The 13,846-nt window shown below is 48.3% G+C and overlaps 1 pseudogene; it reads left to right on the top strand.

The window, feature by feature from the left end:
* The first annotated feature begins 7,854 nt into the window (after window positions 1-7,854).
* LOC100444255 (golgin subfamily A member 6-like protein 7) lies at window positions 7,855-11,747 on the top strand (annotated as a pseudogene).
* The last annotated feature ends 2,099 nt before the right edge of the window (window positions 11,748-13,846 follow it).

Here is a 13,846-nt window from a genome sequence, read left to right as displayed (position 1 = left end):
TATAAAGAAAAATCTTTAATTTTGCCACTCAAAACATTCCAGTTCATTGCTTTTTACACTTTTTATGCATATAAACATTTTAAAAAGTAGAATCATAACATATGGTCTTTTGTCAATTCCTATATTTTAAGCATGTTTCTATGGCAGAAATATATCTTGGCATCACCATTTTTAATAGTTGGATGTATTTTTTTTTTTTTTTGACACAGAGTCTAACTGTGTCACCCATGCTGAAGTGCAGTGGTGCCATCTTGGCTCACTGGAAGCTCCTCCTCCCAGGTTCATGCCATTCTCCTGCCTCAGCCTCCCGAGTAGCTGGGACTACAGGTGCCCATCACCACGCCTGGCTAATTTTTTGTCTTTTATTAGTAGAGACGGGGTTTCACCTGTTAGCCAGGATGGTCTCGATCTCCTGACCTCGTGATCTGCCCGCCTTGACCTCCCAAAGTGCTGGGATTACAGGCGTGAGGCCCCACACCCAGCCTGTAGCTGGATGTATGTTAAGAGAATAGTTGCCACCCTAGCGGTGAATTTCCTGGTATATACATTTTAATGGACTCGAGTGAGGATTTTTGCACTGAATTCATAGAAGTAGAATTCCTAGAGGAAAATAATATAAAACTGTTTTAGGATTTTTAAAAGAAATGTTCCAATTATCCTGTAGAAAAATTAGTTCAGTTTACACTCCCACCAGCAGGGACAGAGCTCCAGGTTCCCCCTTCCATTTGTCATCTTTGCAGATCTTTAAGCAGAAAATCTCATTGTTTTCATTACATTTCTTTGATTTCTAGTGCTTTTGAATCCTTTTCATTTGCTCATTGGCCATCTTTATTCTTGTGGGAAGTGCTGGTTTCTCCATTGCCCATTTTCTGCTGGAAATCATTTTTTTTTCTGAGTAATTTTAAAGATTTCCTTATAGGCTAAGGATACAAACCTTTTATCTGTCAATGAGGTTACAAAGACCTTCTCCCAGTAAGTAATTTGTCATTTCACTTTATTTATTTATTTTTTGCTAGCAAAGCACCAAAATCAAATTTCACTTATTTTCTATCCTGCTGAATGAACATATTTTAACAGTGATTTTAGTGGAAACAGGAGCAGGACAGAATGCAATACCTAGATCACACTCTGTCACCCCAACTGGAATACAGTGGCATGATCATAGCTACTGCAGCCTCAAACTCCTGGGCTCAAGCGATTTTCCCACCTCAGCCTCCCAAGTAGCTCTAGGCCTACAGGTGCGTGCCGCCATGCCCAGCTAATTTTTAAATTTTTTTGTAGAGAAGTGAATTTGCTATGCTGCCCAGGCTGGTCTTGAACTCCTGACTTACCCCACCTTGGCTTGCCAATATGCTGGGAGTAGAGGCGTGAACTACTGCTCCCGGCCAAGAGCTTACTTGTGTTTGCTAGCGAGGTTCTTGGTATCTTTTTATATTTGAGGCTTTCGTGCTAGTGCTGAAGTATTACACTCACCATCTGAGGTTTACAGGACTTTTGTTTTAATATTCAATAGAGGGAACTGTTTAGTTTTGCACCTTTGCAAGTATACAAAATGTGCCTACCAGGACTTTGCTTTATATCCATTGAAAAGCAAGAAGTAACACAGTAAAAGTATGCCTGGCTACAGGCTGTGGAAGAATGGAGTATTCTGGTTTAATTCTATTAACTTGGAAGGATGAAGGTGAAAAAAATTCAAAACTTTAATTTCCTGTTGAATGCAATTTGAAAATATAGCCAATGACTCCACTTTTCTTCTCTAGTAAGTTTGGACATTCGGATGTACGTTGTCTTTTATCATAGAATTCCTAGTGTGCCTGAGTCTTATAATGTGAAGATCCTTTTCTAAAACTTTAGATGTAAGAGGCTAGAAATGATATTGGATGAGATCAGGCTGGATGAGAACTGATACCTGTAAATATATTTTTTAGATGAAATCTCTGATTGCCACGCGTTTTCTTATTGAACTCATAAAAATAAAACACACTGGCTGGAGGGTGGAAATAGGAAGGAGATTTATGTCTTTTAATTGCATGTCATTGTTTCATATTGAGACAGAACATATAGTATCCCTGGCTTTGGACCTATAGAAGGAAACACATTTTTCTACCTGCTGTATGGCAGAGGTTCCTGAACACCTGGACAGCTTATTGCAGCACGGATTGCTGGGCCCTACTCCAGAGTTTCTGATTCATCAGGTCTAGGGTGGGGCCTGAGAATTTACATTTATAAGAAGTTCCCAGGTGCTCCTGGTCCAGAGACTATATGTTTGAGAGCCACTCTTACATACTAACTGTAAATTGTAGAACTCTATAAAAAAGCTTAGTTTGGTCTGAGATAAGAAGCACACAGGTAATGGAGCAAATCATGAAAAAGTCAACCCTTGATCCCAGGTAACAATCAATACACAGTGACATGACACAATTCTTGGTTTTCATGATTGCAAGTCATAGCCAAGTATCCAGTGAGAAATTCAGTTTCATTTTCAGGGCTTAGAGGCCAGGTGATTGTAGAAAAATAGGATTTAGTGATTAACCTCATGAGAGTGGGAGTTATTTATGTCCTTTTTCTCTCCCCCATCACTTAGGATTTAGCCCTACTTTAGAAGGGTCCTGTATTTGCTTTAACCTTGTAAAGAACTTTGAGTGCTTATTAAATGGAAAGCTTTGTGTGTGTGTGTGTGTGTGTGTGTGTGTGTGTGTGTACGTATATATTTAGAGACAGAGTCTCATTCTGTAACCCAGGCTGAAGTGCAGTGGCATGATTTTGGCTCACTGCAACCTCTGCCTCAGAGGTTCAAGGGATTCTCCTGCCTCAGCCTCCCAAGTAGCTGGCATTACAGGCACCTGCCACCATGCCCAGCTACTTTTGTATTTTTAGTAGAGACAGGGTTTCATCATGTTGGCCAGTCTGGTCTTGAACTCCTGAATTCGTGTGATCCACCCACCCCAGCCTCCCAAAGTGCTGGGATTACAGGCATGAGCCATCACGCCGGGCTCAAAAGCTTTGTGTTTTTAAAGATATTAGACATGTTTCTTGTTTTTTGTTTTTTTTTTTAACTTAACACTAATGTAGGAGAATAAGAGAAAGTTTTTCCAAAAAAGAGAAAACATTGTGATTACTTTATCTTATTGGAATGTTGGATACTAAAGTCTGCTTTATCAATCATCAAGCACACTATAAAATTTCCATTTTAATAGGATTTGTACCTCAACTGAGGTAATAAAGTTTTAAAGTTTTTCAAGTGAAAGCCAGCCCCGCCCCTCTCCTGGAGTGGATGGGGACAGCAGTTGCATGGGCAGCTTTCCTTGTGACCACACAGGTCCTTCATGACACGCTGCTGTCTGGCCACACCTCCTTTTCCTTTCATCTTTCTCATTGGCCAATGGGCTTCAAGCATTAAGGCCACGCCCCTATTCTGCATTCTAGTGCAGCCCTGGTTACGCCTCCTCTGGCTCAGTCACACAGCGACGTAGAGGTGACTGGAGGTGTATAGTTGTCCTCACCTGGATCATGCTGATGTGGCCCCAACCCCACCTCCCTGACCATCCCCACCTCCCTACCCATCCCCACCTCCCTACACACCCCCACCTCCCTACCCACCCCCACCTCCCTACCCACCCCCACCTCCCTACCCACCCCCACCTCCCTACACACCCCCACCTCCCTACCCACCCCCACCTCCCTACACACCCCCACCCCCCTACCCACCCCCACCTCCCTACCCATCCCCACCTCCCTACCCACCCCCACCTCCCTACACATCCCCACCTCCCTACCCATCCCCACCTCCCTACCCACCCCCACCTCCCTACCCATCCCCACCTCCCTACCCACCCCCACCTCCCTACACATCCCCACCTCCCTACCCATCCCCACCTCCCTACCCACCCCCACCTCCCTACACATCCCCACCTCCCTACCCACCCCCACCTCCCTACACACCCCCACCTCCCTACACACCCCCACCTCCCTACACACCCCCACCTCCCTACACACCCCCACCTCCCTACACACCCCCACCTCCCTACCCACCCCCACCTCCCTACACACCCCCACCTCCCTACCCACCCCCACCTCCCTACCCACCCCCACCTCCCTACACACCCCCACCTCCCTACCCACCCCGACCTCCCTACACACCCCCACCTCCCTACACACCCCCACCTCCCTACCCACCCCCACCTCCCTACACACCCCCACCTCCCTACACACCCCCACCTCCCTACACACCCCCACCTCCCTACACACCCCCACCTCCCTACACACCCCCACCTCCCTACCCACCCCCACCCCCCTACCCACCCCCACCTCCCTACACACCCCCACCTCCCTACCCATCCCCACCTCCCTACACACCCCCACCTCCCTACCCATCCCCACCTCCCTACACACCCCCACCTCCCTACCCACCCCCACCTCCCTACACACCCCCACCTCCCTACACACCCCCACCTCCCTACACACCCCCACCTCCCTACCCACCCCCACCCCCCTACCCATCCCCACCCCCCTACCCACCCCCACCCCCCTACACACCCCCACCTCCCTACCCACCCCCACCTCCCTACCCACCCCCACCCCCCTACCCACCCCCACCTCCCTACACACCCCCACCTCCCTACACACCCCCACCTCCCTACACACCCCCACTCATCTACCCATCCCCACCCCCCTACCCACCCCCACCTCCCTACCCAACCCACGATGTCCAAAGAAACCCGACAGAACAAATTGGCCGAGGCTAAGGAAAAGGTAAACGCACAAGCACCCTAACCCAAGCTGAGGCCCCCTCTGACAGCTGAGCTGATGCCAGTCTGTGCCACTCCCGAGGCACACCGGGCTGGGCCCCCCCAGTACCTCTGGGATCCCCACACCAAAATCTTGTCAGTCAGCCCAACCCCCACATGAGTCCTGCCCCTGCCCTGCCTGGCACCCCAGGGTGACTTTGAGCAGGTGACTCCCGGGGCTTCCAACTCCATACTCTGCCCTTACCCCCTGCTACCCCAAACCTGACCTCCCTGGGCTCTTTGGGCTCACATCTCCAAGGACCTGGGTGCCCCAGAACCTGCCCTCACCAGTTGCCACAGGGTGACTTTGGGGATGTGACTCCTGGGGCTCCTTGCTCCTTACTTGGCCCTCACCTCCTGCCGCCCCAAGCCTGACCTCCCGGGGCTCTTTGGGGTCATGTCTCCAAGGACATGGGTCCCAATTTTGTGACCCCCCCTCCCCAGTCTCAATGCGGCCACTTGGGCATTGCACTCATGTGTCCCCCCCACCCCCGCCACTCCACCGAGGAGTGGAATGTAGTGATGTCACAGTCCCTCTACAAACTGTCATTACTACCACAAGACTGCCCTTTGGTCTTAGGACCCAGTCCCCTAAGTGTTCTTGCCCACTTCTGTTTCCTCTGGTTGCAGCACAGGTTTCCAGCTGGAAGGGGAATGGGGACCGTGGGACCTAGAAGAGAGAGGTTTCAGGCTGCCTGACTTCCTTACCACAGACGTTGACAGTGTGAAAAGCCTACACCTCCCCCATGAGCTCCACATGTTGACAGTGTCTCTGGGTGGCAATGGGAGAACGGGTTGGGTTGGGTTTTCTCCCAGGCTTCTACTCTCCAGAGACACTTTAACATTTTTTCTGAGTTCTGCACCTCAGATTTGAATTCTCCATTGTTCTGGGACCAGAGTGCCCCTCAGTCACTGGTTTCTGGAGTGAGATCTGCTTATCTTCTGTGGAACAGATCTTGGGAAACTGGACTTGACAGCTTGAGTCTTCCTCATCTCATCTCAACCTGGGGTACTTTGAGTGCCACAGGATAAATATGGGGCATCTTTCTGAAGCATCAGTTTCCCTTGATTCTATTGAGAGATGAAACATTAATGTACTTAGGGATGAAAGTCACATAGATTTATAAGAGTATACAAGACTTCTCTCTGAAATGAGGCTTGGGTTGTCCTCTTTCTGCTAAATTCCCGGATTTAACAGAAAGGCTGCCTTCTGCCATGAGGATACATTGATGTAAAGATTTGAGAGGTACTGGTGTACTTCTTAACACTGACAGACGTGTGAGGGTGAATAACTCTAAACCACAGAGTGTACAGTTCCTGCCTGCTTAATATTTGCTTTTCTACCTCTGCCTCTGGTTTTGGTCCCTGGCAGCTGCTGATTTGTGGCAAAATCCCAGAGCTCAGAGTCAGAAAACTGAGTTTAAGTTCCATTACTGCCTTTTTTTTCAGCCATGGTATCAATCTCTCTCAGTCACTAAGTGATTGTGACAACATTTCCTACAGTTGGTGGCATTAAATCAGATGGTCTATAAGAGTATTTAGTATAAACTGTAAAGCAAGATGTGACTGTAGGATCTTGTAGTTCTCATGAGTATCATTGCTCTTCCTTTCCACAGTTGAGAGACCATCATGCCCAGACCAGCCCTAGTGTTGGTGCAGGAGCAAGCGACGCCAAAAAGAAGAAAATAAATAATGGCACTAACCCTGAGACAACCACTTCTGATGGTTGCCACTCACCTGAGGAAGTGAGTCTTGGTTGGCCAGGCTCCTTGGGGACAGAGGGCCCAAGGGGTGGTGGAGGGTAATTGTTAAGATTGTGGAAGAACTGCCAGGTACTGGTTAAGAGTTCTGGGTTTGAATCCTACCTCTCCATCTCCTAGGGATATGATTTAGGGCAAATAGCTTGATCTCTTTGGGCCTCTCTTTTCACATCTGTAAAACAGGAGTGGTATTGTTTTACTTGTATTTGTGAAGTTTAAATGAGATTTATCATTGTGTTTTTATGTTAATCCCTAGTCCAGGGCCTGCTGTAAACTCTCCTTCTTGGGCTTGCATTTCCTGAGGTAGAGTTAGAGAGTATCAGAGGTTTCTGTTAGCTCTGAGAGCCCGACAGTTAAAGGCCCACTAGAATGGAAACCTCGGGGCCAAGGGCTCCTCTCTGCCTTTTCTGACCTCTATCCCTGCTGTGAGGAGCTGTCCCTGGCCCGTATGTGCTCAACGTTTGCTGAATGAATGCACCTTTCTAAATCACAAGCTGGCAGAAGGGTGGGCTTTTCTCACACTCCATCTCCGAAGGTTTCTGTTACTGTCTTTTCAAGAGAATCTAGTTTCAGACTTTGAGTTCCGCGGCTGTGGGCAAAAACCAACAAAGACCCAAATCCTTCTTCTTTGGGAGTTGAGGAGAGTTGACCAGTTCATGTTCCTATTGGGTCTGAGAACTTTGCCCTTAAAATCCATTCCTGACCCCTGCCGACTGCTTCCTGGCCTGAGGAATAGAGTCGAGGGGGCCACCCTCAGTCACCTTCCTTTGACTCTCCCCACAGAAACAACAGAACCGAGCTCAGCTGAAAGAAGTAACATGGTTTCTTTCTTTGCTCATGACATGACTGCTGGGTTTGGGGGGCACTCAGATGTAGAGGCCCCAGTCTCATCTTGCCTACTCCCAGCCTGGGGAGGAAGGCTCACCTCCCAGATTCCACCCCATCTCCACAGGGTCCCTGATAACCTGGTCCCATGGGTGGGCCTGTCCTGGGGCAGGGGGCCATTCTGGGGGCATGTCTCTTGCTCTGGATCTCTGCCTCCCCCTAGTAGGAGCTCTTTCTTCCTCTTCCTATAGGAAAAGAAGGCGAGCCATCAACACCAGCCAGCCCTAAGGAGGCAGCTAGAGGTGAGTGGAGGGGGTGAAGTTCCCTCCTGTCCTCTGGATGAGGTTTCTTTGCTTCTCTTTCAGCACTTGCTTGTCTTTTCTCCCAAAGGCCCAGGATCACACCATAGAAATCCTTATGTGTCAGAAAATTGAACTGGAGACAGTGCTCTACTACAGCCAGGATGCTGCCGGGAAATTTGAAGGTGGGAATCTGGGCACCCCATCATCCCTCAACCTCGCACTTTCACAGGCCTTTGGGGGAGTCCTTTGGGCCGCATCTCAACCTCTCTCATTCCAGGAGAGTCCCAGGATCTGGCAGGCCACCTGCATCATTCCTGGCACTTTGAAGGAGAGTTACAGCCGGCTCTCTCCTCTGTGTCCATACAGCACAAGAAGGCAGACAGGGTGAGTCCAATCACCTGCACGGTCCCATGGGAGCCCAGCTTTGCAGATAGAGGAATGAGCCTAAAGGTCCCTTCTGCAGGATGCAGTGTCCTGCCCAGAAGACAGCATGGGCCATTTCTTGCTGCTTTTGTGTGTGGTTGTTAGAGGCAGGTTAGGGCTGGGTCAGCTGCTGTGGGTGAGTTGTGGGGTGCTGTGGGGAGCAAGCACTGGACACAGAGCTCCGAGGCCAAGTGCCCACCCTGCCCATACTTGGCTGCACCCTTGGTCAAATCCTAGGTGGGGGTTAGGGTACTTGTACCATGAAAGTACAGAAGAGTATCTTTAGTATGTTACCATTTGTGTAGAGAGAGGGAACACACATACGTGTGTGTGTATGTATTATGGTAATATACATAAAACATGTTTGTAAGGATTCGTAAAAACTCAGGAGATAGGAACAGTGTTGGGGGGAGATATTTCCCTTCTGTACCTTCTGAGGTTTGGACTATGCCAATGTATCGTTCTTTCAAAAATCAACAAAGGATTAATTTCCTTCTCCTTATCTGTGTCCCTACCCCCAGTGAAAGAATGGGCTTAGAGAATCAGATATACCTGGGTTTTGAAATCCCAGCTCTAAGTGATCTTAGGCAGCACTTAACCTTTAATACCCCATGTTTTTCATCTACACAATAGAGATAATAATGGTAACCATCTCCTATGGAGGTTGTGAGGATTAAATGGGATTGTTAGCATCGTGCCTGGTGAAGCACTCAATAAAGGTTCCAACAGTGGTAGTAATAAGAGTAATAGGAATAGCAATATTATCTGATCTCTCTGGGCCCCTGTTAGCCAGCTATCAATTCAATCTCTTTCCGTGTCCCTTCCACCCTTACTGAGTTCTTTGAAAAACAAGTGAGAGCCAGGTGCGGTGGTGCATGCCTGTAATCCCAGCTACTTAGGAGGCTGAGGCAGAAGAATCACTTGAACCCAGGAGGCGGAGGTTGCGATGAGGTGAGATCATGCCTGTGCACTCCAGCATGGGCAACAAGAGAGAAACTCCATCTCAAAAAAAAAAAAAAAGAAAGAAAGAAAGGAAAACAAATGAGACCATGGGCTTGGAAATGTCTTGAGAACATGTCGGGTGTGATTGAGAGGGAGCAAGAGTTACTGTGGAGTAGTCACTGTAGCTGTCATTACTGGTCGGCCAGCTGCTCCTCTGCCTGCTCTATCCTGACTTGACCTTTCTCTATTTGCAGTACATCGAGGAGTTAACAAATGAGAGGGACACCATGAGTCTGGAGCTGTATAGGAACATGTAGGATGGGGGAAGTTGGGATGGGAGGTCTGGGAGCCCTTAGTGGGGGTGGTGTGCTGGGAGGTGGGGGGTACAGGTAAGCATGGTGAGTGGCTCATACAGGTTTTCATGTGTGTGCAGGGAAGCTCTAGTGCCGCCTGTGCCACTGACTCATGGGGTAGCCTCAGGCAACTCATGTCCTCTCTCTGGCCTGCCACCTGGGACTTTTAATTCCTGGGGTCCCTTCCAGTGCCATGATTCTGTGGTTGTGGGGTGAGGGTAGAGGGTCGATCACCAAAGTGGTCCTTTCTGTTCTTCATTCATTCCTTTCTCTACTGCCTCTGGCTATAGCATAACCAATGAGGAGCTGAAGGAGAAAAATGCCAAACTACAAGAAAAACTTCGACTCGTAGAATCTGAAAAGTCTGAGATCCAGCTCCACATCAAGGGGCTAAAAAGGAAGCTGGAGAAGGACAAAATCCTGCTGCCACAGGTGAGAGACTGCAGCCCTCAGGGTTGTGGGAGCCCCATCCAGCTGGGACCATGGTCTAGGGATCATGCAGGGTATGGGGAGGGTCCAGCCAAGAGTTGGAAAATTTGGGTCCTTGTTCTGGTCCCACCATAGAATCCTCTAGAGTGTGCTAAAAATCTACAAAGTGGGGACCTGTCTGGGAAATCAGAACCTCAGGGTTAGGGCTTAAAATTTATTTTTAAAGAATCATAGATGAAAACTGTTATTTTATAGATTACATTTATATAGCTAGCTTATGAGTCTATTTCCTTTTCAGGTTCAAACCAACACTTTGCAGGAGGAGAAGATGTGGAGGCAGGAGGAGAAGCTACAGGATCAGAAGGAGAAGATACGGAAGCAGGAGGAGAAGCTACAGGATCAGGAGGAGAAGATACGGAAGCAGGAGGAAAAGATGCGGAGACAGGAGAGAAGCTGTGGGCACAAGAAAAGGAGCTGTGGGAGCAGCAGGAGCAGATGTGGGAGCAGGAAAAGGAGCTGCAGGATCAGGAAAAGAAGATGAAGGAGCAGGAGCAGCAGATGAGGGAGCAGGAGGAGAAGATGTGGGAGCAGGCAGAGAAGATTTGGGAGCAGGAGGAGAAGATGTGGAGACAGGAGGAGAGGCTGTGGCAGCAGGAGAAGCAGATGTGGGAGGAGGAGGAGAAGATGTGGGAGCAGGAGAAGAAGATGTGGAGACAGGAGGAGAAGCTGCAGAAGCAGGAGAAGGAGGTGCATGAGCTGGAGGAACAGATGCGGAAGCAGGAGGTGCAGATGCGGAAGCAGGAGGAGCAGATGAGGAAGCAGGAGGAGCAGATGAGGAAGCAGGAGGAGCAGAGCGGAAGCAGGAGGAGCAGATGAGGAAGCAGGAGGTGCAGCTGTGGAAGCAGGAGAAGGAGCTGCGTGAGCTGGAGAAGCAGATGCGGAAGCAGGAGGAGCAGATGAGGAAGCAGGAGGAGCAGATGCAGAAGCAGGAGGAGCAGGCGTGGAAGCAGGAAGAGCAGAGGCCCGAGCTGGAGGAGCAGATGCGGAAGAAGGAGGAGAAGATTTGGAAGCAGGAGGAGCAGATGCAGAAGCAGGAAGAGCAGATGAGGAAGCAGGAGGAGCAGATGCGGAAGCAGGAGAAGGAGCTGCGTGAGCTGGAGAAGCAGATGTGGAAGAAGGAGAAGCAGATGGGAGAGGTGGAGGAGCAGATGTGGAAGCAGGAGGAGCAGATGCACGAGCTGGAGGAGCAGATGCGGGAGCAGGATGAGAGGCTGCGATTGAAGGAGGAGAGGCTGTGGGATCAGGATGAGAAGATGCGCGAGGAGGAGGAGAAGATGTGGATACAGTAGGAAAGGCTTCGGGAGCAGGAAAAGGAGCTGCGGGAGAAGGAAGAGGAGATGCAGAAGCAGGAGAAGATGTGGGGGCAGGAGGAGAAGATGCGGGAGGAGGAGAAGAAGATGCGGGGGCAGGAGGAGAAGATGCGGGAGAAGGAGAGGATGGGAGAGCAGGAGGAGAAGATGCGGGAGAAGGAGAGGATGGGAGAGCAGGAGGAGAAGATGCAGGAGGAGCGGTGCTCAGAGCCCTGCCTCCCTCCCTCCAAAGACCTTTCTGATAGGAGCCACCCTGGCAGCGTGAAGCCTGCACGAGAGGCCGGGAAGGGTTATTCCCATGACAACCGCACTGCACAGCAGATCATGCAGCTGCTTGGTGGAAGGAAGAATGCCCAGGAGCGCCCAGTCTTAGGCAGCACCTCCTGCATCCCATTCTTCTACCGAGGAGATAAGAAAAAGATGAAGATCATCAGTATCTAAAAGCCGGCACTGTCAACAAGGCCTACAGAAGTGTAAGCTGCCGTGGAACTTTGTGAATATAGTCTGAGAACAAACTTGAAAAAAAGAAAAAAAAAAAAGAAAATTTATTTTAAATTGTGGCAAAATACTCACCTGGCATGGTCGCCCACACTTGTAATCGCAGCACTTTGGGAGGCCTAGGTGGGTGGATCACCTTAAGTCAGGAGTTCAAGACCAGCCTGGCCAACATGATGAAACCCCGTTAAAAAAGTTAGCTGGGCATGGTTGCACATACCTGTAATCCCGGCTACATGGGAGGCTGAGGTTGTAGTGAGCCTACATCACACCACTGCACTCCAGTCTGGGTGACAGAGTGAGACTACACCTCAAAAAAAAAAAAAAGTTTCTACCTGAGGACTATAATATCTATGTACGTTTCTATTGTTTTTTTCTTGGTCTTTCTCATTTAGTCTTGTGTTGTCTTGTCTTATGGCATGCCTAGTAAACTTTTATCTGCCTCCAGAGAGTAGTGACTTTGACTTTATGGCACACAATTGGAGTAAGAGCAGACCGCCTTCATCTGGTTTGGGACTAAGCTAGTTCAAAGCAGGTTTTAGGTTTCATGACAGCTGGTCTATGTTTTATTCATTTGGACTCCTAGGGGTGGCCCTTCCAGGGTCCCCACCAAGGTCCCATCTCCTTCCTGGGACCCAAATTCTCATTAGGTCATTTCAGCCCTGTGAGAGTGCCAAACAGTCAGCTAGGCTCTCCAGCCTCTTAACTATCACTTCACACTCAGTTTCTTAGCCTCTTAGACCTCTACTGTTGAACAATCATCAAATGTGGGAAAAGCACTACAGACTGTCAGGGTCACTTCCTAGGCCTGATCACTCAAGTCCTGGCTGAGGTCTTCAATTACCTTCCAACAACTGTTTTTGATGGTGGGGGGTGGGACACATTTTTTTGTGAGAGTCTAAATAGTTTCTGTGGCATAAATGCATGGTTTAATGGTGCCTGGGTTGTAACAGAAAAGTGTATGGGCAAAAATCATAAGGGAAAAATGATTCATATTTTATGTCTGTCTACATTAGACCTGCTCAGGGAATAGAATTTGGGAATCACATAATAAATAAGAAACTGCATGCTTGATTGAACATTTGCTTTCTTCACTATCAGGACATGGGGACATATATTTTAAGGCTTTTAAAGGCATTTGGGAGAGATTTTATATAGGCCATAAAATGCATTACCCCTCAAAAATAAGAATCACTGAAGAATATAGTTGACTCACAGAAAAAAAAAATCCTCTCTAATTTTAAGCCGCTATTAGTTCTCTTTACAAAAAACTTGGGAAAGTTATTATTTTTATTTTTTTGCAAACTTTAACCATGACCTCACTTTACTTCCATGTATTTAATTTCACTGAAATGATATTTCAAAGAAAAGCCTTTCTGGAAATTGTTTTTCTTTTAATACCCAAAATTGGAACAACAGCACTCACAGGAGTGAGGCTCCAACCAGTGGATCAGCTGTTTGGCGTGGATGTAGAAGAAGGTGCATTGAAACTCAGTACAGCTGTGTTTAGCCTTAGGCAGGAAGTGTGTTTCTTCAAGTAAACCTAATATACTAAAGATACTCCTGGCAGATGTCTCGTTTCCAGCCCACGGCAAGGTAGACAATCACACAGTTTTAAAGGCAAAGCCATCTTGTCTGTCTCATGGGGACATAAGAACAATCGATTGTTGAAGGAATCCTAGGGCTTTTGGCTTCCAGTACAGACAGACAGATGTGCCTCTCTCGACCTTGCTGAAGCAGGCCCCAAATGTTCACACCTAGAACATGGAGACAAAGAGAGAAATTGAACTTTCCAATATATTCCAGTTTCTTCTAGATTCACATATAGCTCTAAAATGAAGATGAGATTGTTTGCATTGTTGCATTGTTTTGAAATTTTATTATTAAACCCCACAATTCGAAGGCACGGAAATGTTTGCCTAGCATTCAGCACACCCCAAACATTTCCAGATGGGTTGCAAGAAGTCAACCTCATCCAGATTTTGTTTCTGTTGGAGAGGTCATCCCTTGCCATATGTCCTTGCATATTTTTCCTGCCAGCTGTGGGAAGTGACAGGACATGGTTTAATTTGGGCTGCTGTTCTGTTTCTTTAAGCCTGCAGCAGACAGCCCTTTTGAAACTCACCCTTTGCCTCTCCTCCCTCCTATAATTCATTTTTT

This window comes from Pongo abelii, chromosome 16, assembly GCF_028885655.2.
Source record: "Pongo abelii isolate AG06213 chromosome 16, NHGRI_mPonAbe1-v2.0_pri, whole genome shotgun sequence".
In the NCBI taxonomy this organism is placed as follows: Eukaryota; Metazoa; Chordata; class Mammalia; order Primates; family Hominidae; genus Pongo; species Pongo abelii.
Note: the sequence above shows the minus strand (reverse complement) of the source record. Positions and strands in the feature narration are given on the sequence as shown.